The sequence below is a fragment of the Cupressus sempervirens genome, chromosome 4, assembly GCF_028749045.1.
Source record: "Cupressus sempervirens isolate cs-2001-9-10 chromosome 4, ASM2874904v1, whole genome shotgun sequence".
Lineage (NCBI taxonomy): Eukaryota > Viridiplantae > Streptophyta > Pinopsida > Cupressales > Cupressaceae > Cupressus > Cupressus sempervirens.
Window position 1 is genome coordinate 848,625,575 of NC_143121.1, and position 22,734 is coordinate 848,648,308.

Below are 22,734 nucleotides of genomic sequence, written 5' to 3' on the forward strand. Positions count from 1 at the left end.
TCAGAGATGGAGGAGATGGTAAAAGTGGATCATGTAGGGGAATAAGTGGGATGGCGGGATCTTTTGTTGTGTCGAGGAATATTTCAACATGCTTTTGGACAAGATCTTGAAATGAATGGATGGGAGTGGATGGTATGATAGGAGAAGCATGGATGGTTTCTTTAAGTGAGGTAGATGGATGGGTAGGAGTTTCTTCAATGGGGATGACTGATGGGGGAGGGACTCATTAGGTTCATTATATTGGATTTGGGTAATGCTAGGAGGAGGAGACAGTGATGGGATTTGAAGGGATTTGATGGATGGGAGGTAGAGATGGAAGGGGTTTGATAAGTGGAGTGGATGTGATAGGGATGGTACTGTTAGGATGAGTTAAGAGGAGTGATGGGTGTGGGAGATGGATTTTCTTTGGGTTTCCTTGTCAAATTCCTTGGAGACAAGTGTGTTGGACTAGGAGGAGTAAGGGGATTGAGGTGATGTGTTGTATGACTAGGATTGGTTGAAGGATTTGGAAAGGGATTTGAAGGATATTGGGATGGTGGATTTGGACTAGGGATGCAACTACTAGAATTGTTCTGGTTTGGTGGAGGCTAGGAGATGAAGGTAGAGGAAGATGGAGATATGACTGATGTATAAGAGGAATATGTGGGCACAATATAAGGAGGAGGTAAGGATGAGGATAGTAATTGATTTACCTTGTCAAAGGAATGGTAAGGAGTACTAGTGGGTATGCATGGAGGAAGGAAGGAGCAGTTTGGAGGAATGATTGGATTTTGGAGGATGGTGGGGGTAATATCTCTAAGGCTTTCAATATATCCATCGTAGTCAACAAGATCATCATCATCATTGCAATAGGATGAGGTGGGAGAAAAGGTGGGATGACAAAACTCATCATAATAAGAGTGGGATTTCATGTTTTGATGATGAGTTGGATGGGGATGGGGTCTTAAATATGGATGAACATGGAAGCTTATGGTTGGATTTGGATTAAGTTCAGATTTTGGATTGGGTTTGCAAAGATTTCTTAGGGAAATTCAAAGCTACATGACAAACCTAAGGAGGATTAGCTGGGGGTTTTAGGCTTTTCTAAGGGTGGAAGACTTCAAGGGCATGCTATCAAAAGTGAGGGTTTTGCTTTCCTATGTGCTGGATTTGGTGGTGGCTGTGTCAACTTGAGGATAGACTAATGATCCTATGGGCATGACATAAGATTGACCACTTGTGGATCCCAACCTTTAGCTCAAGGTGATGAGGGATACAAGTGACAAAGCTGGATTACCCTAGACAATGTGCTATCAGAGGGATAACCTTGGTGAGATTGGTTGATTGGTAGGATTGACTAGATAGCAAATTTTGGCAGAGTGAAAACAACTCTTTAAAGGCTTGGGTTGCTAGCTGGCTGAGGGGATGATTTAGATGGACTTTGGATTTGGGATTGTTCTAAAGAAAAGAACTAGATAGATTTGGTTGCGGTGGGGGAGCTTGGATGATTTTTAGATGAGGCAGTGACTATGCTAAGTATGCCTTGAGCTGGGAGATTTTTTCTTTCTTGGGATTTTGACCAACGTTGGCAAACATTAATTCAAAAGGTATGAACAAACAAGCAGACAAAATTTTGGAGCAAGCACGTCAAACACACCAACATCCTAGGAAGCTTTCTACTAGGATAAAATTTGGTTTAGCTAGGGAGTCCTCGATATACGCAAGGTATGTGAGGCCCAAATCTGTAGATGAAACCAAAAGGATGTCACACAGCTAGGAGGAGCGGTAACCCACTTCTCCTCTTTCACTTCTCAAGGGTATAAAGTTTCTTGAGGCTTAGCCTGAGTGACAAAATCTTGATCCCAAGAGAGGTATCTTTGGATTCACCTCCTGATCTTTATACTCCGTCGGAATGCTGGAGTTGAGGTCATCCCAAGGGGTGATGAAATCCCCAAGTAGGCCCCCTAAAACTAAAAACAAGGTTTTGGATCCTAGTCTTATGCACCCAAGATGGCCCACAAAGGTGACAAGGGGAGAGAAGATTCAGATGACCTTGGGCTAAAAAGTAAATTTCTTTCACCAACTAATTCTTAGATTGTCTGATCTATTGAAAACACAAGTGATTAAGATATAGATGTTCATTTCCAACTTGACAACGTCATCAACATAATGGAAATTGAGAGATCATCAACATAAGAAATGTGAGCATCATTGAGACATGTCAAAACCATGAAATGTTCATTGATTTTTAGGTAGTCAAGATTGAGTGAATTCGTTTTAAAACCCAAAGTTGAAGTGTGAGGTATAGCAATGATTAGTTGATCATTTGCATTCAAGATTGTGTTTTGTTGTTTTAAGCATGCATGCCAATAAAAAAATGATTTTAATCCCTGGCATTCGAGAGTGATTTGAGCTACATTCATTCAATGAAAAATGTGTTTACACATGCAAGTTCATTCTAAGAGAAACTTACAAAAATATGAGTAGGTTTGTTGCTCCAACCTGCAATGCTACAAAAAAGAAACTCGATTAGTCACCCAAAATCTTCCAAAATGAAATCTTAACTATGGGAAAACAAATTTTAACTTTTTGATATGCATAAAAATGCTTAGAATGGTCCATATCCTACGAAACCACTAAAATTCAAATTTTGAGATTATGATTTGATAATGAGCATAAAGATATGATGATTAAACTTGCAAAAATCAAGTTAGAATAAAAACATGCACTAGAAAATGTTTAAAAAAATTGAACCAAGCAAATATTAGAGTGAACCCATAGGTTAAGAACACATTCTCATAGGTGCGAGAATGCAAGAACTATCAGCAGGAATGCAACAAATGTGAAGTAGATTTTTGGTCAAAAAGGAAAGGCGATCTTGATAGAGTTTCTATTCGTGGGAATGAAAATCCTGCCATGAATCTGGATCACAGGAATGATAGGAAAGACTATTAAAAAAAATTAAAATCGCGAGCCAAAAACCTAAGAGCTCTTTTTGACAGAGCGATATCGTGGGTTTATTCTATTACAATGTTCCCACAAGCGAGAATGATGATCCCGCTAAAAAAAATTTATTACAATCCTGAGAAGTTTTAAAATAAGAAATGGCAAGGTGGGAATGACAATCCTGCTATTTCTAAGGTGCATTCCTACTGGAGGATCTGTCGACGGGGATGAAGAGGCTATTTGATGATGCACGGTAGACTGTTTGTTGATGAAGTGCGAACTTGCAGTCGCAGGTTCGCTTTCCCGCCGAAGAATAGCAACATCTCGTGTTGCAAGATCGCATTCCTAGGGTTGTGAGGATGCAAAAAAAAGTTTTTTCTTAGGGTTGACTAGGTCAAAACTACTTATAAGGTTGTATGCGTGTTCCTGTGGTGGTCAATAGTACCCTGCAAGAAAAAATCACAAGACAAAGATACAAAATTTAAAGCACAAAATGTTAGTTTCCCATGGTTAGTAAAAACATGAAAAAGTATGTGAAACTAACAAAATGGAGATTAAAATGACCCTTGTGAGGTCCCACTGGGCATGCCAAAATGTGTGCACTAATATGTTAGCAAGAAACACTAATCTATTCAAAAACAAAAGCATTAACTAGCATAAAAATCATAACATATGAGATAGACAAAGTGAAACCCTCAAATGAGAATATGAGCCATGGAATGGCTCTCCCAATGAGGATGGTCACTTGATTTAGGGATGAGTCTATTATGTAGATTTGGGATATATGCTCAAGTTTCAAAATAGCTTCAATGGATTTGAGATTTTTGGTGTGGATGATGGCTTTGATATGGATTTGGCTTCTCAAAATGGCATTATGAGTTTACTTGATGGATTGTGATTTCAAAAGGGCATGGTAACTTTAGCTTAAGTATTTGTGATTAAACGGCTTGGGAGGGGATCTAATTTATAGGCAAGAGGCTTGAGGGCTGGAGGGCTAAGATGCAAGGATGGAAAGATGGTGAGGGAGGGTCAGGATGCACTCAAAGAGGAGCACATGGATTGTGCTTATTTAGCACCAATCAGGAAGTGACACATGTCACAGGGTCATTGGGTGGAGGAAAGGGCAAGGATGAGTCAACAAAGGAGGCTCAAGGCCTTAAATGGCCCTCATAATTGCGTGTAAGAGCTTTTAAGAGCATGTAAGAGCATTGAAGGCTTTGTGGTTGGGATAAACTTTTATGGTTGGGATATTTTGAGGGAGGAGACTTTGGTTTGGCTTAGGAAAGTCTTAAGCTCACTTAGGGAATGTGACAAGGTTAGGGGGGGGATTTGGCTTGGGTTAGGATTAGATTAAGGATCTTAGAGGGATGCAAGTGGATGGCATTCATGAGGGTGGGTGAGTTAGTGGCTAAACTAGGTTAGTATGGGTGGATGGGGTGGATTTTGGCCATATGGAGGATTAGGGATAAGTTAGGGGCTATTAGATTTGAGGGGTTTATTTATCAAATAGGTTTATCCAATGAAAGGGGATTTGGAAATAGATAGGAGAAATAGGATTAATTGACAAATAATAGATTATTTGATTTATCAAATTAGGACTATAGAGGACTAAATAAGATTAGTCAGCTAGGGGATGGAAAAGGATTAGTTAAATAGGAATTTAATTAGTGATTCCTTTAAAGATAGCTAAATAGGATTACCAAAGTAGTGTAATTGAATTTAGGTATCTACATTTTGCCCCTCTTCGACATAGTGTTGAGACAACACTATTTCAAAGAAGTTTGAACGGAGACGATATGAGGAAGATGTTTTAGCAACAAGGTTGCCCCAGTCTTGGATAAGAAGAGGAGAGACTAGACTTAGAGATGCCCCCTCAAGAAGGTGGTGAAAAGAGAAGATGAGGCTCGATATCTTCCTGAAAAGAAAAAGAGTCTGTGATAAGCAAGGAGACACAAATTGGTAAAGAGAAGGGGCTGAATTAGCTCAAACTCTCACTATGGGAGAATGATAAAGGAGAATTAGATGCACAAGAGGAAGCAAGCTTAAGACTTTAGGGAAGGTGGAGGATGAAGGAGCAGAGTGCTATAAAAAGGAATCTAGGATAGGGAGAAGGATGAGGGGAGTATAAAGCCGATGCAATAGGATTTCAAAGAGTTAGATTGGTGGAAGATGGGTTTCGGAGATCCCTAGGACTAGGATAGTGGATCTCGAAAGATGAGGCTTGGTGGATTGATTTGATGGGTGGATCCGTAAGACTAAGATTATGGATCCCTAAAGCGAAAAGTGAAGATTGATTCAAAGAGATACTAATGCACAAGCTGGGGTAGGAGATATAGATGTTGGATATGGATGGGGGATAATGGAGATGAAGGGAATCCATTGAAGCCTTTTGAGTAGGGGGATACTTCAAAGAGAAGTACCACCATGTAGTTGAGCACTAGATTTGCTATAGGAATGTTAGTTAATTGCCAAGGTTACCAAGAACATCAAGTCTATGTCACCAACTGTCTAGAGGATTGATGAACTAACTCAAAACAAACACGCAAGGATTTCCCTAGCATCACACATGAATCTAGGAAGAGTCAGAGTGGGAACGATACTGGGGAACCCACAAGCAGAAAAGAAAAGATGAAAGACTTGATTAAGACCTTGCACTCAAATTGCCCCATTCATAGCACACCATGATATAAAAGATCATGGCAACTATGAGGAGGGAACAACCCAAATCACTTGGAAGAGATACTTTAAGAATCATGCTTGAAACCTCAAAAAAAAATCAAAACAAAATGTAAATCCATAAAAAAGTTAACCTTTTTCCAAAGAGATCAGTACGAATGGATACTGACGGACCAAGATTAGACGAGAGGAAGGATGCATCTTGCAAGGATCTATCAGTAATATAAAGGATTAGGGTGAGCTAGGCAAGCAGAACTCTTTAGGACAATATTTTGAAGACAAGGGATCTTGTACAAGGATTCGCTAAAGCACTTAACCAAGAGAACTGCAAGGTTTTTGATTAATCATGAACTGACATGAAGAGATGAGAACTTGATAGATTGTGATTTCAAAAGGGCATGATAACTTTAGCTTAAGGATTTGTGATTAAATGGCTTGGGAGGGGATCTAATTTATAGGCAAGAGGCTTGAGGGATGGAGGGCTAAGATGCAAGGATGGCAAGATGGTGAGGGAGGGTCAGGATGGACTCAAAGGGGAGCACATGGATTGTGCTTGTTTAGCACCAATTAGGGAGTGACACATGTCACAAGGTCATTAGGTGGAGGAAAGGGAAAGGATGAGTCAACAAAGGAGGCTCAAGGCCTTAAATGGCCCTCATAATGGCTTGTAAGAGCTTTTAGGAGCATGTAAGAGCATTGAAGGCTTTGTGGTTGGGATAAACTTTTATGGTTGGGATATTTTGAGGGAGGAGACTTTGGTTTGTCTTAGGAAAGTCTTAAGCTCACTTAGGGAATGTGACAAGGTTAGGGGGGGATTAGGCTTGGGTTAGGATTAGATTAAGGATCTTAGAGGGATGCAAGTGGATGGCATTCATGAGGGTGGGTGAGTTAGTGGCTAAGCTAGGTTAGTATGGGTGGATGGGGTGGACTTAGGCCATATGGAGGATTAGGGATAAGTTAGGGGCTATTAGATTTGAGGCATTTATTTATCAAATAGGTTTATCCAATAAAAGGGGATTTGGAAATAGATAGGAGAAATAGGATTAATTGACAAATAATAGGTTATTTGATTTATCAAATTAGGACTGTAGATGATTAAATAAGATTAGTCAGCTAGGGGATGGCAAAGGATTAATTAAATAGGAATTTAATTAGTGATTCCTTTAAAGATAGCTAAATAGGATTACCAAAGCGGTGTAATCAGATTTAGGTGTCTACATTTTGCCCCTCTTTGACATAGTGTTGAGACAACACTATTTCAAAGAAGTTCGAACGGAGACGATACAAGGAAGATGTTTTAGCAACAAGGTTGCCCCAGTCTCGGATAAGAAGAGGAGAGAGTAGTCTAGTCTCTCCTCTTCTTATCAGAGACTGGGGCAACCTTGTTGCTAAAACATCTTCCTCGTATCGTCTCCGTTCGAACTTCTTTGAAATAGTGTTGTCTCAACACTATGTCAAAGAGGGGCAAAATGTAGACACCTAAATCCGATTACACCGCTTTGGTAATCCTATTTAGCTATCTTTAAAGGAATCACTAATTAAATTCATATTTAATTAATCCTTTGGCATCCCCTAGCTAATTAATTCAATTAATTATCTATAGTCCTAATTGATAAATCAAATAGCCCATTATTTATCAATTAATCATATTCTCCTATCTAATTCCAAATTCCAAATTTATTAAAATTACTTTAATAATTAAAACCCTCAAATCTAATACCCCTAACTTATCCATAATCCTCCATATGGCCTAAATCCACCCCATCCACCCATACTAACCTAGCTTAGCCACTAACTCACCCACCCTCATGAATGCCATCCAATTTCATCCCTCTAACATCCTTAATCTAATCCTAACCCAAGCCTAATCCCCCCCCAACCTTGTCACATTCCCTAAGTGAGCTTAAGATTTTCATAAGCCAAACCAAAGTCTCCTCCCTCAAAATATTCCAACCATAAAACTTTATCCCAACCACAAAGCCTTCAATGCTCTTACATGCCCTTAAAAGCTCTTACAAGCCATTATGAGGGCCATTTAAGGCCTTGAGCCTCCTTTGTTGACTCATCCTTGCCCTTTTCTCCACCCAATGACCCTGTGACATGTTTTACTCCTTTATTGGTGCTAAAAAAGCACAATCCATGTCCTCCCCTTTGAGTGCATCCTAACCCTCCCTCACGATCTTTCCATCCTTGCATTTTAGTCATCCATCCCTCAAGCCTCTTTCCTATAAATTAGATCCCCTCACAAGCCATTTAATCATAAATCCTTAAGCTAAAGTTACCATGCCCTTTTGAAATCACAATCCTTAAGCTAAATTTATAATGCTAGTTTGAGAAGCCAAGTTCATACCATTTTCACATATCCACACCAAAAATCCTAAATCCATCACCATTGAAGCATTTTGAGCTTTTTACTCCTACTATCTTAAGCTTTTCACAAACCATCTTATCCTCTTAAGCTTTTCATCCCCTTTATCTCCTTATCCCACACTTTTCCTCTACCTCCCCATCTCAAGCTTTTCATCCACTATCTTCTCATCCCAAACCTTTCATCCACTATCTCTTCATCTTTATCTTTCCTGTCGCTATCCTATCATGTTGCACTTTTGTCCAATAATCCCTTGTATATCTTTAGATCTATTAGCTATCTTTTCCTTGCACATTAGTCCTTATCTTGGTCCCATTTAATACCTCTCATCTCTTCATGTCAGTTCATGGTTGATCAAAAATCTTGTAGTTCTCTTGGTTAAGTGCTTTAGCGAATCCTTGTACGAGATCCCTTGTCATCGAAATGTTGTCCTAAAGAGTTCTGCTTGCCTAGCTCACCCTAGTCCTTGATATTATGAATAGATCCTTGTAGGATGCATCCTTCCTCTCATCTGATCTTGGTCTATCAGTATCCAATCCTACCAATCTCTTTGGAAGAAGGTTAACTTTTTTATGGATTTACATTTTCTTTCAATTTATTTTCTTTTCGAGATTTCAAGCATGATTCTCAAAGTATCTCTTCCAAGTGATTTGGGTTGTTCCCTCCTCACAATCGCCATGATCTTTTATATCATGGTGTGCTACAAATGGGGAAATTCAAGTGCAAGGTCTTGATAACATCTTTTGTCTTTTCTTTTCTACTTGTGGGTTCCCTAGTATTGTTCCCACTCTGACTCTTCCCAGATTTATGTGTGATGCTGGTGAAATCCTTGCATGTTTGTTTTTAGTCAGTTCATCAGTCCTCTAGATGGTTGGTGACACGACCTTGATATTCTTGGTAAACTTGGAAATTAACCAACATTTCTATAGCAAATCTAGTTCTCAAGTACATGGTGGTACTTCTCTTTGAAGTATCCCCCTGCTCAAAAGGCTTCAATGGATTCCCTTCATCTCCATTATCCCCCATCCATAGCCAACATCTATCTCTCCTACCCTAGCTTGTGCATCAGTATCTCTTTGAATCAATCTTCACTTTTCTCTTTAGGGATCCACAATCTTAGTCTTAGGGATCCACCCATCAAATCAATCCACAAAGCCTCATCTTTTGAGATCCACAATCCTAGTCCTAGGGATCTCTGAAACCCATCTTTTACCAATCTGACTCTTTAAAATCCTATTGCATCATCTTTATACTCCCCTCATCCTTCTCCCTATCCTAGATTCCTTTTTATAGTGATCCACTCCTTCATCCTCCACCTTCCCTAACATCTTAAGCTTGCTTCCTTTTGTGCATCTGATTCTCCTTTATCATTCTCCCATAGTGAGAGTTTGAGCTAATTCAGCCCCTTCTCTTTGCCAATCTGAGTTTCCTTACTTATCTCAGATTCTTGTGCTTTTCAAGAAGTTGTCAGGCCTCACCTTCTCTCTCGCCCACCTTCTTGAGGGGGCATCTCTAAGTCTAGGCTCTCCTCTTCTTATTTGAGACTGGGACAACCTTGTTGCTAAAACATCTTCCTCGTATCGTCTCCATTTGTACTTCTTTGAAATAGTGTTGTCTCAATACTATGTCAAAGAGAGGAAAATTGTAGATACCTAAATTTTATTACACCACTTTGATAATCCTATTTAGCTATCTTTAAAGGCATCACTAATTAAATTCCTATTTAATTAATCCTTTGCCATCCCCTAGCTAATTAATTCAATTAATCATCTATAGTCCTAATTGATAAATCAAATAACCCATTATTTATCAATTAATCTTATTCTCCTATCTAATTCCAAATCCCAAATTTATTAAAATCACTTTAATAAATAAAACCCTCAAATCTAATAGCCCTTAACTTATCTGCAATCCTCCATATGGCCTAAATCCACTCCATCCACCCATACTAACCTAGCTTAGCCACTAACTCACCCACCCTCATGAATGCCATCCACTTGCATCTTTATAACATCCTTAATATAATCCTAACCCAAGCCTAATCCCCCCCCTAACCTTGTCAAATTCCCTAAGTGACCTTAAGACTTTCCTAATCCAAACCAAAGTCTCCTCCCTCAAAATATCCCAACCATAAAACTTTATCCCAACCACAAAGCCTTCAATGCTCTTACATGCCCTTAAAAGCTCTTACAAGCCAATATGAGGGCCATTTAAGGCCTTGAGCCTCCTTTGTTGACTCATCCTTGCCCTTCCCTCCACCCAATGACCCTATGACATGTGTCACTCCCTTATTGGTGCTAAACAAGAACAATCCATGTGCTCCCCTTTGAGTGCATCCTGACCCTCCCTCACCATCTTGCCATCCTTGCATCTTAGCCCTCCATCCCTCATGCCTCTGGCCTATAAATTAGATCCCCTCCCAAGCCATTTAATCACAAATCCTTAAGCTAAAGTTACCATGCCCTTTTGAAATCACAATCCTTAAGCTGAAGTTATAATGCCAGTTTGAGAAGCCAAGTTCATACCATTTTCACAATTCCACACCAAAAATCATAAATCCATCTCCATTGAAGAATTTTGAAGCTTGAGCATACATCCCACATCCACATAATAGACATATCTTTGTATCAAGTGATTATCCTCATTGAGAGAGCCCATCCATGGCTCATATTCTCATTTGAGGACCTCACTTTGTCTATCTTAAAGTTTATACTAGTTTTGTTGGTTAATGCTTTTGTTTCTAAATATATTAGTGTTTCTTGCTAACATATTAGTGTACACACCAGCAACGTATGCAAAACTCTCAATACCAACCATCTCATTGCTCACAATAAGATGTTTTGCAATACACAACTCACCATGAACAACAACCAGATCATCCATGACCAAGCACTCTATAATTTCCATGTTAGACTCAACTAACTAATCATGAAAACCAACCTCTATCCCAACATCAAAAAGGTTATGAATATCTTTAGCAACAACTTTCAGCTGTTCTGCAGGTTCTATATCAGACTCCACAAACTGATCAACAAAACCAAACTCTTCCACCTTGACCTTGTTATGCCATCTTCTCTCACAAATAAGTCTCTTAACTAGCCAAATGAATCTCTTCCAGATTGGTAGACTCTAACTCAAAAAATAGCTATAGAATTCCTTCCTTACCCCATCCTTAACACAATTAGCCAAGCTAGCTTTAAATGGAGTAGTCATCTCAGAAAACCTCCTCTCCACCACATCACAGAGATTTGCAAGCATCTCAGGGTCCAATCCTCTTAGAGCCATCTTCCAAGATCTTTGAAAACCCTCTAAAAAAAATCCTTCCCATGCTCCTTGTGACAACCTTGAATTGTTTACAAGTTATATGCAACCTACCACCTTGCATGAATAATCAAGAACCACATAACAGGTCTAGGACCATGGATTTGTAATCCACAAACTCTCTATGATCATGCCTCAACAAGATAAAACTTCCATCTTTGCATCCATCGATCAATTTGCATGTCCTCCCAAGGTCTTGGTGTAAACTTCCTTAGCTTTGATGATCTCTCTACACACTCAGGAACAACCTTCGCTCTGATACCACCTAATGTAATGCAATACAACCATACAATGGAAACACAACAAGAAGAAGCAACAATGCAAGATTTGATACCAAATAATAGAAATATATTCATAAAATATAACTGATTACATTTAATGTGTTAGGCTATAAGGCCTTCCTAATTATGGTCAGATACAAAGCAAGTAATAGTTATGCAAGATCCCTCAAGATCTAAACCCAAACCCTAGCTAGTCCAAATCCACACTCTCAGAGAAACCCTAAGGAAGATCTCAACTTGTGCTTGCAAGCCCACCAAGCTATCTCCTTATTTTCCAAGCCATAGTTACTAGCTTTGCTCCAACTTCATCCAAGTGTAAACTGCCTCACATTTGGCACTATGTCCACACTTTCACAACTCCATCACAATCCTGCTATAAACTACCTCACATTCGACACTCTGTTCATAGACTTAAGAAAAATCGCTCTTCAACTACTTCCCACACCCACTCCTCTTCTGGATGAATGAATAATGACTAAAAACTTCCCCACAACCCCTACTTATACCAATCTAAGACACAAGTTGGCCCAAAACACAAATTAAATGCAAACACATAAATTAAATGCCAAAGTCGGCCTCCTACAACAAGTAAATTCCCAAAATTGATGTCTTAGTAACATCATGATATCTCCTAGCTCTTGATGAATTAGAACTCATGCTTTAAATTATAGTTAGAAATATAGGTGCTCTTAAATCCTTAAAATTTTCATCCTTTAATTCATTGTAGAAAATTATTTATTTGGCCTGCAATGAGCACCAAATTCCAAGCAAGGCCAAAGTCCTTGAAGACCATGCCAAGCAACCAATGACCATGCCAAGAAACTAAGACCATTCCAAGCTCCAAGACCATGCCAAGCTCCAAATACCATGCCAAGCTCCAAGACCATGCCAAGCTCCAATCTTTCTTTAATTGAGTACCAGTCCAAACACCCTCCAAAGAAACTACTGAGCCTCCTCCCATGAACTCCAAAGTAGTCACCAAGTAAATCCAAGATGTTCATGCATCAACTAATTTGGTATGAAGCTTTTGTATTGTTAATACACTATTTTACTAATAATATTACAATTCCCTTGCTTTTCTAAGTCACCTTGAATGTCCTTTTATCACTTCACCCCTTTACTCCTATTCTTCCTTCACTTGCACTATATTCTCCTCTATAAATTATGGGGCTTTGACATCCTTAAAAAGATTTCATGGCTTAGGGCTAGGTATAAATCTATGGCTAAGATTCATCCTTTTTGCCTCTTTAGCATTCCATTTATTTGATTGGTTACATTTTGATTATGTTGGTTTGATTTTTTGCATGATGAAATTTCCCTTGCCTAGGTACAAAAATCAAATTGATTCCATCATTGGTGAATAGGGTTTTTGGTATAGCCTTCTAGATTTTGTTTCCCTTTTGAAAAAAAATTGCAAACCCTATGTCTCGTTCCTTTTAAAAGTTTTGGGCACAAAATCTTTTTAAACTTTTGCAAATATTTTGTTTTCATTTAAAATGTTCCATGCCCCCAAGCTGTCTTGTTCTCTTATGTCTCTTACCGTCTGATCTTGATGAGATCTATGGAAATGGTAAATTGCACACTTCTTATGTATAGTGAGGTAACAAATGCTACAAAACTAAAGAATGGTGCAATAAAATGGAGATACAGTGGTTGAAAAGTATGTTGCATCTAAAGTATTTAGTCATGTACACTTTGTCAATATTGCCAGAATAGGAAAAGGAACCCTGTGAAAGGTGGGTAGAAGAAATCACCAGAATAATGATTTTTTTGATGATTCACTACTTCAATATTAGAAAAGTTAAGTACCTCGCCATTAGTGACATAGTGAATAGCTAAGAAATGTATTACACAATGCCCTCCAAATTTCTCAGTGACCATAAAATTTTGCAAGTGGCATGGTGAGTAATAACTATTATTGCTAGAAGAATTTAATAAAGGAAATGGTGACTTGACTTTCTCTTATTCGTCCAGCATCAAGTTTTTGTTGAGACACTAGAGCTCGCTACTTCGGTATCAAAAAATTTAGGCATCTTTCCATTAGAAAGATAGTGAGTTTCCATGAAATGAACACATGGTGGAACTCCAAGCCACATGGAAAGGTGATTAGGATTAAAGTATGGTTTTGTTTTGCCAGCTATATAGGATTTCTCATGTCATCAATAACTTGGACCCATGCCCCATTCATAAAACACATGAGGTATTTTGATCGTCAAATCAAAATGGGATCAACGATTCTCATTACCTCACTATAGAAAGATGTGTGCTATTTATTTACTCTATGTGACATAGCAAATATGGGGCCCACCACATCTTAAGAAGTTCATATAGTTTCCATGCCATCAGATCAAGTTCAAATCTACGGTTGTCACTATCTCGCTATGAAGAATTGCATGAAGTTTATATATAGCGAGGTAGCAAATTAGGGGCCCACCTATTTTCTCTGAAGAGTTATATTAAATGTCTTCCACACAATCAAAATAGGATCAATGGTTGTCACTACTTCGCTATAGCAAGATGCTCAAAAGTTATGTATAGCGAAGTAGTGACTTGATGACAAATGTCCCTAGTCTTCAGTGGGCCCAAACTGAAATGCCAACAGTGAAGGAAAGGTACAGGTGTAAGTGCTTCATTGGTTTGACTACCAACATGTTAAGAAGAAAGATGAGTTAGCTTCATTTTTATCCCTGAATTGTAGGATTTTTCATAGATCAACAGTGCAAATTTAAAAGTAAAGATGATGCCACACTATTTTTTCCACTTTGCGCATTTATGAACTTGAAAGCTTCACGTGTGAAAGAAAACATAGTATAATACAGAAGATTTTCTCAATCTCATCCCATGCAAACAAATATTTCATATTTTTCCTAAGTAGAAGCCATTACTGAGAAGCTTGTGAGACAGACAAGAACGTGAAGCAAATTCCTAGTGTTCGCAAAGACATTGCAGAGTTATAGAGAGAAATAAGCAAAGAGTCAAGTAAGTATTTACACTATAATCTTTGTAGTGTCTTAATTCTACAAGTTACAATTCAAAATGCCTCCAAAGAAAGGATTTTTGGGTTAGGAGAATTACTCGGATAGGAATGTCCACGATGATTTATTTGAGTTGCTTCCCAATTCTTGTACTGAAACTGTACAAGTAAAAAATCTTACTACATTAAACCCTAGGTTGAAAATAGAAGATGGATTATATGACAAGGGTAATTTGGTCTGAGATGCCAGTACCTCTCAAATTGGTCTAGAATTTTTTTTAAAGTGGCTTTCAGAAAGGAACCCTTTTGCCCCACATGCCAACATCTGGAATTTCGATCTAGGGAAACTAGTGGTTCCTAGTGTATTCATGGATTATGATCTTCTTGAAGTTGTGGCCAAAAACTATAACCAAGCCATTAGGGTTGTAAGAAGAACTAATGGATAGGTCTTAATTATAGTCAGCCCAGATGAGATTAGGGAAGTTTTTGGTCTAGGGCCTATCACTGATTACCATGTGCCCATTGATTTGTAAGGATTAGAAAAGGAATACAAGTCCAAGAAGGATATCATTAGGCAAGGTCCATTGAAGGAACATATAGGTAAAATTGGAACCCTACTACTAGTAATAGTAACCTCCAGGGAACCCTTCAAAAGGGCATATTTCAATTCCAGGGCTATAGAGATATATAGGACCCTGTGTAGAGTTTTTGGGAGAGATGAAAAAGAATTTATTCCTATGGATTTTATGTATATGGTTTTTCAAATCTCATCTTTTGGTGTGGACATCATTTTTTATTTTTCTTCTTATTGGGTTGAGGAAATTCATAGTGGATTAATTGGGATTGCCAAGAGCAAGGTAGAAAAACCCTGTGGTCATTATTCATTGTTGATGCATATGTTTTTGTTTAAGGGAGCTTCATATTTTGGTAAAGAAATAAAATTAAACATAGAGGAGAATGGCACTGCTAGTCTTGTTATGGAGTGCAGATATGACTTGGGATGCAAAGAATGCTAGTTTTGTTAGGTTTGATAGGTATTTCAATTCCAAGCTTAGATGCCTCTTGTTAAGTGACAATCCTAGAATCTCCAAGCCATTAATGGGTCTCAATAGGCCTATGGATAGCCCCCATAATTTGAAAGTTTCATATAATTGGTGAGATATTATTCCTTACTCTATTTTTTCTATTTTTATAATTTATGGTTTTAGGGGGAGCCCTCATGTATTACCCTACCAAGTGCCCTTGAAGGTAGGAGTAGCTGAGTTTTTGTGGCAATTGAGAGGAGTAGAGGAAGCATTTTTGCTGAAAAGACCAACAGGGTCAATTTTCCCCACTTGCACAATAGCCCATCATTTTGTAATCACAAAAGGGGGTTGGAACTCTTTGAACCAAATTTTGGATCCCTACAAGATGGCTATTTCTCACCCCCATCTTTGTGATTCTGAGGGATTTTTCAATTTGGCCTTGAGGCATAGAATTAAGCTGGGAAAAATTGAGCATGAATTTTACTTCCTAGAAGATATAATAAGAAATCAGCATTCCTTGCAAGAGCAGGAGACTAGGAAAGAAAAGTGGAGAGTCTTTTCTAAAATTTTGGATTTCATTCATTGTTTTGATCCTGATTATAGTCCTTTGGATGATGCAGTTATGAATGTATATAAGATAAGGAAACTTATGAATACTTTTCCTAAAATAATAGAGGCAATGAATGAAAAAAATAATTCTTTATTAGATTTTACCTGGATAAGGCTAGGGAAGCAATGAGAAGATTTGGTTTTACTCCCAATATAGGGGCAGGCCAATCAACTATCCAAAAAAGGCTAGGGTACACTCTTATTCAAAATAAAGGGGCCACTATAGTAAAAGGAAAATAAATAGTGGCATCCACTAGTGGTATTGTGGAGGAGAGGCCTTTAGAACCCTCTCTAAATAGGAGAAAGATAATAACAAAAGAGGATCCTCATGTTGAGGAATACTCACCCTCACAGACCCCCTTGAGAATTAAAGAGGAGTAGCTCACTAAAGAGTAAATTGAATAGATGGGATCACAAGGGGAAGTCTTGGTCACACAATCAAAAATAAATGAAGGAGAACCCCAAGAGCCTCCAATTCCAAGTTTTGAATTAACAATTGCAAATTATAGAGGAAGGGAATTGGACCCTATTTTGGAACAAGCTAGTCAACAATTTTTGTCTGATGATAGTTTTGTCAAGTCTAGGGCCTTCCATCAATTTGCATGGAGGGAAAATATGAGAAATTATGAGGAAAGATGCACAAAATTGAAAACATAGCATCTAGAAATGGATGAAGCCTCTATACAAAACCAAATAAAGGAACAAATGATGCAAGAGTTCCAAAACATAACCCCTAAAGAGGGGAGGCAAATGGTAAAGGCTTCTAATATATTATTGTTGCCCAATTGGGATATTGTAGATGCACTAATTTTTAATTCTATTTCTAATAAATTGGAATTGTAGGACCCAAATAAAAAAGAGTTTGTAGGGTCTTCATTTAGTGAAGGTCAAGCATCTCTAGTCATGTGGTCACTAAGAAGAGGGTCTAGGGCTATTTCATCATAGCTTGATGATTCTGGGCTAATAGGAAACATCATTGTGAGGAGGTTGGCTGATACCTCTCATGTGTAGGTAGCACATTGGAATGTGGATTCATCCCAATTTCTTTTGGCTACTACTAAGAAAGAAGAATACACTATGTTTGAACTATAGAGTAATTATGAAACAATTCTGGAGGCCTACAATAAAGAGGTGAAAATGAGAATTGAGATTGAGAATAAATTAATGGGAAGGTCTATAGCACCAAGAATAACATACCCTCACCCCTGATTTGAACCTTTCAAATCCACCCCCCTCATAGAAATACTAGATACACACCAAAGGCCAGAATACTACACAACAGAAAACTTTGAAGAAGAAAAAAGAAAGCTGTGGGCATTACATGTGGAGGTGGCAGAAAAATATGAAGATAAATTAAGAAAAGCTCTCACATATTTGGGGGACAAAATTGAATGGCCACTAGTCTATGATTAGTTGGCTAGGGTGATTAGTATCTAGGAGGAATTTAAAGCCAATTGTGAATAAGTGGGTGAGAAGGAATAAAGCCAATGACGAGGCTTTGAAGCCTATTGTGAATAAGTGGGTGAGAAGGAATAAAGCAATGACATTTTAATGTTACTCTATCATAAAAACTTCCTATGGTCAAATTGAGAAGACCTTTGATATTATTTCTGATCTTTCTAATTTTGACAAAAGGAGAATTCATTTACAAAGAATAATAGTAGGCCACTTGAACAAGTACAAGAGACAAAAGTTTAGTTTGTTTCCTCATGCCCTAGATAGGAGAAATAATTTGAAAAACAAAGATGAATGAGCAAAAGAACTTGATGATGTATTTTTTTTAAGGATGAATAGAATTATAAATGAAATAGGGCATGCATGGTGGTCTACCACAAGTGAAAAATAGTGAAAGCCCAAATATTCTTTGATTCTTTAAAACAAGAATTTTTTGATATTGATAGGGAGGTAGAATATGTTTTCAAAAAGAAACAAGATATTCTATAGTTTGATTGGCCAGATGAAACATTGTTTGACAAATGGATGGCTGATATAGCTCCTAATGAATGGTTTGAGGAAGATGAAACTGACAGTGATGAGGTGCAAGATGATGAGGTTCAAATCATTGGCACCATTAAACAAGGCCAAAAAGAAGAAGAGGATAAAGGTGACCAATCAATTTTAGTTGTAGGCCCACAATCTCAAGATGCTAACACAATCGAGGATGGAGAAAGAGTAAAAGTAACTTTGACAGTACAAGATGAAGATAAAGAAAACCCTTAGGTAAAGATTAACTTGCAATCATCAGAGCACCCTTCATCATTGGCTAGCTTGGTAATGACATACATAGATGAATTAGAATAGCAATCAAATCAACAACATAAGAGGATGTAATAGAAAAGGACCCAGCAAAAGGAATATTTGATCTAGAAATCTTTCTGTTACCCACAATTTTGTCTTTTTGTGATCGGTGTATGTAAATATCTCTTGTAAAGGACACCTATCAATCTCTATACCTAAATCTTGTTTCATCTCACAATATATAAGTGAGATCCTAGGGCTAGAGAATGGTACAATTTCTAATGCATTTTAGTAGTACACCTAGGATTTTTTGGTCTAGTTATGAGCATAACTTTATGATGTATTTTCTATGCATGTTTTTTGCAAATATGTCAATATGGATTGATCTTTGTGTCTTTTCTTAAGATCATTCTAAGTTTATGACAATTGTATATCATTTTCACAGAAAATTAATACAAGTTATGAGCTATCCCTATATCATTTTTTATTGAATATTGTCTCCTTAGCTATTACCTAGTTATTTTGAGATTGTGTGAGTAAAGCTTGCTTACTTGAATGCAATTCATTTAGGGTGTATGTCAATTCATTACTACTATTAATTCAATGAATTAAGTAAATAATTTTGATGAATTTGATGGGGTTGTCATGGTAATAGAAAGGATGTCTCTAAGAATGAAATTTAGTAAGGATTGCTGATAACTCTTATTGTAAAGCAACATATTAGATCCATAAATTGAAGTAGACTCTAAATCCCAATGGAATAGACACAGATCAAATTTTACTCAGTATGCAAAATAGATGCATTGTGAAGGAGCATCGATTCTAAAATCACAATCAATTTTAATTTACATTTCTTGAAGATCTTAAATGATGGTTAGCACTTTTTTACATGGAATGTTTTAGCCTTAGTTAGCCACTATTACTAGGAACACTTGCAAATCTATAGAAGAAATTTGGCCAAATCTACTATATGGGATGTGTTTATTCAAAATGTCTGAACCATGCATGTATTTGAGGATTTGAGATGAAAATCAGAATGAAACTAAAATAATTCTCATATTTTATCTTCCAATCTTGAATCATCCTTGGGTATACCCAACCTAGTTTTGCAGAGCCTAAAGAATAGAAAGTCACCCTTGGTTTTGTTGAAGTTGGGTCTGAATGATTTTCACATGTAATTGCTTATAGGAATTGGCTAATCCTTAGGTTATGTGAGTAATATCAATTTGGTATTGAACTTTCATTATTCAGTAGTTTTAAGACACCAATAGATTACATAGGGAATCAAATAGATTTGATCTTATCTCTAAGCTTTGAGATCTATCCCTTAGCTAGCATGCAAAATAGTTTACATCTTAGTTTGTGAAGGCACAAATTACTATGTCAATACTATGTTACTTGACACTTTCTGAAAAAATTGTTGCTCGACACATACTAAAATTCTATTTGGCTCGACACCTAAATATCCTTGGCATCTTCTATTCACTCGGCACATATACTTACTTGGCACTATCTATTTACTTGGCACCTAAGTGACTCCAAACTTACTATCTTTTTGACTCGGCATCTATTGCAACTCGACACTTGCATATATTATACTTGGCATATATTGCTAGCTTGACATGAACTTAGCAAATAGCTTAAGTGTGTTGACACTAAATTATCAAAACCATTTTGTGATCAACAATCTCTCCCTTTGACATGAGTGTCAAAAACACTTAACTATACATGATGTATCTAACTCCCTTGAGTATAATATCAATATAGTTTGGCATTTATACAAAACTTCAAAATTATTCAAAATTTTGTGAAGAACTATATACCTCAAAATTTGGTAACTACCCCTGAGTTGATGTGCCTTTTCTATATCCAAGATCTCTCTTAATAGATTTGCCTCATGTTTATTCATTCTGATACTCTTTATCTTATCTATTTTGATATGCCCTTTTTTTTGTTTACTCCCCCTTTGTCTATTCTTTTTCTCTATTTGTTTTGTCTCCCCCATTCACATGTCTGGCCTTGCAGATTACATCTCCTTTTGGCTTATCTACTCTTTTTGATTGATCTCCTCCTTTTACAATTTCTCCACCTTTTTTACACTTATGTTAAAAGGTCTATACTCTGACTGGGTATTTAGCCAACAAGGCCTTATTCACTTCCATCACAATTCTAAGAGCAACATCTCAATTTTGTAGTGCAACTTCTAGGGCTTTGATTTGTATTTCTATCTCTATTGCAAGGTGAACTAAGCCATCTAATGTTGAAATATTAGGATCTTTCTTTAATACATTTTCTACATAGGCTAGTTCCTTCTATAGAATATCCATGTGGGGGGTCAAGGCAGCTTAAATTTGAACTAATTTGGCTTGTGTATTAGCCTCTTCTTCTATCAGTACAACAAGTTCCTTTTGAGTGTGAAGCATTTTATGAAAGTGCTTCTCAATTTGAGCTGGTTCTTATGGAAATTCCATGCTAGATATTGTCACATTTCTTTCCAAGCTCAATATCCTTTAGCTCATTTCTTGGGTGAAGATTGAAGGATCACACAATTTTGTGTATAGTGAGAATATATTCTCAAGTAACTTTTTAAAATTTTCTATCTTATTTGCTAGTTCTACTTGAGATAGTGCTATCTCACTAGATATCTTCTCATTGACCTTTTCTTAAAATTTCTTTTCTGACCATTCCATTAGTTTGACATTTACATCTTGGCCCTCATTTTTCACCTATTCAATAATATCTAACAATTTTTCTAATATGTTCTTTTCTTAGTCAGGTGGCTCTAAGCTAAAGGCATCTAAGAAGATGTCCTTGATCTCATGTAATGGTTGCTTTTGTTTGTAATAATTTCTAAGTATCTCCTACTTCTTTCTCCTCTCTAATGCCTCCTACATGATATTTATCTATTCAAGTCATATTTTGGAATGACTATCTCTTCATCTAGCGTAGGGTCTCCATAGTGAAGTACCCTTGCAAATCTTGTGAAGCTTGGGCTTGGTGTAGAGATTTGTAGTGGCATAACATCTATGCTTAGCTTCTACAAAATTCTTGTAGGAGTCCTAGTAGTTGGAAAATTGACCAAAGTATTAATTGCTTCTTGCTCCTTTTCTTTTGGGCTTTCTTTGTCCTCTTCTAAATTGTCTTTATCAATCACAATTATTTGGGGTGGTGCACCTTGTGTTTGTGAAGTAGGTACAAAATTATTCATCTATCCTATTTGTTCCTTTGTAGGCTCTTTCTCTTCTACAGTCTAGTCTTATGTTTAATCATCATGACTTGAACTATGGAGTCAACCTTTGTAGATGTGTCTATTGATGTTTGCATTGTAGTTTGTAATGGCACTCAAAATTGCATTCCTATTTTGAGTGCCCATTCCATATTTTGAGTCATTTTGAGCCCTTACAAATCCCATGCTTAATCCACAAGTTCTACTGATAGAAATTCCTAGTTATTCCTCCACATTAAAGAAGCGAAAAAAAATGGAGGTTCATGTCCAAAGTTAGGGAGGAATGAGCAGAGCCATCCATGGTAGTATATAGAGAAGAAGCCATAGTTTGCAATAGGGAAGGCAACATTAAATATTTAAATTGGGAAATATATCCCACATTGGGCACAAAATGAGTCAGTAAATGTTTTAAAATCAAAGTTACTTAGCTAATGATGTGTCTTCAAGACATGTTTTTTGAAGACAAGCTGCTACTCGATTTGTGGAGGGGCTCATCCACCATGGCATGTTAAAGTCAACATATTTTGACCTTCAATGTAGAAGGAATGTGCCACGTGGTAGTTTTATGGAGCCTAGGTGTGGGATTGCAAAGCAAAAATGGAGGCGCTATAGTGCTATGATAGGCTTGGTTGTTGTGTGGTTAGGAGGTAGTTCCTAGAGGGCTCACAATGTTATGAGATCATCAGAGGATCAGGATGTGAAAAGCGGGGATATGTGATATTACAACCACGTCATATGATTGAGAGGATAATTTTAAAAAGGCTATGATATTACAATTACCCCAAAGGGTTATGATGCTATGATGTGGTCATGACATCAGGAGGCGACAAAAATTGGGTTATGATGTTACAATTCATATGGCTATTGTAGGATTGGGGCATAAATTTTGAAGTCCTACAATGTTATGCTGGGGAAAGTTTTCATCGTAGCATTGACTTTTTATATGATCGTGAAGCTCAATGCAAAGGTGTGTGATGCTTCAAGATTCAATGTCATTGTAGGATAGGAAGATGGAGTTTTAAGTCTTGAGATACTACATGAATCACCTTGTCGTGTGATTAGGTAGGTAAGAGTTAAGTGATAAGATATTA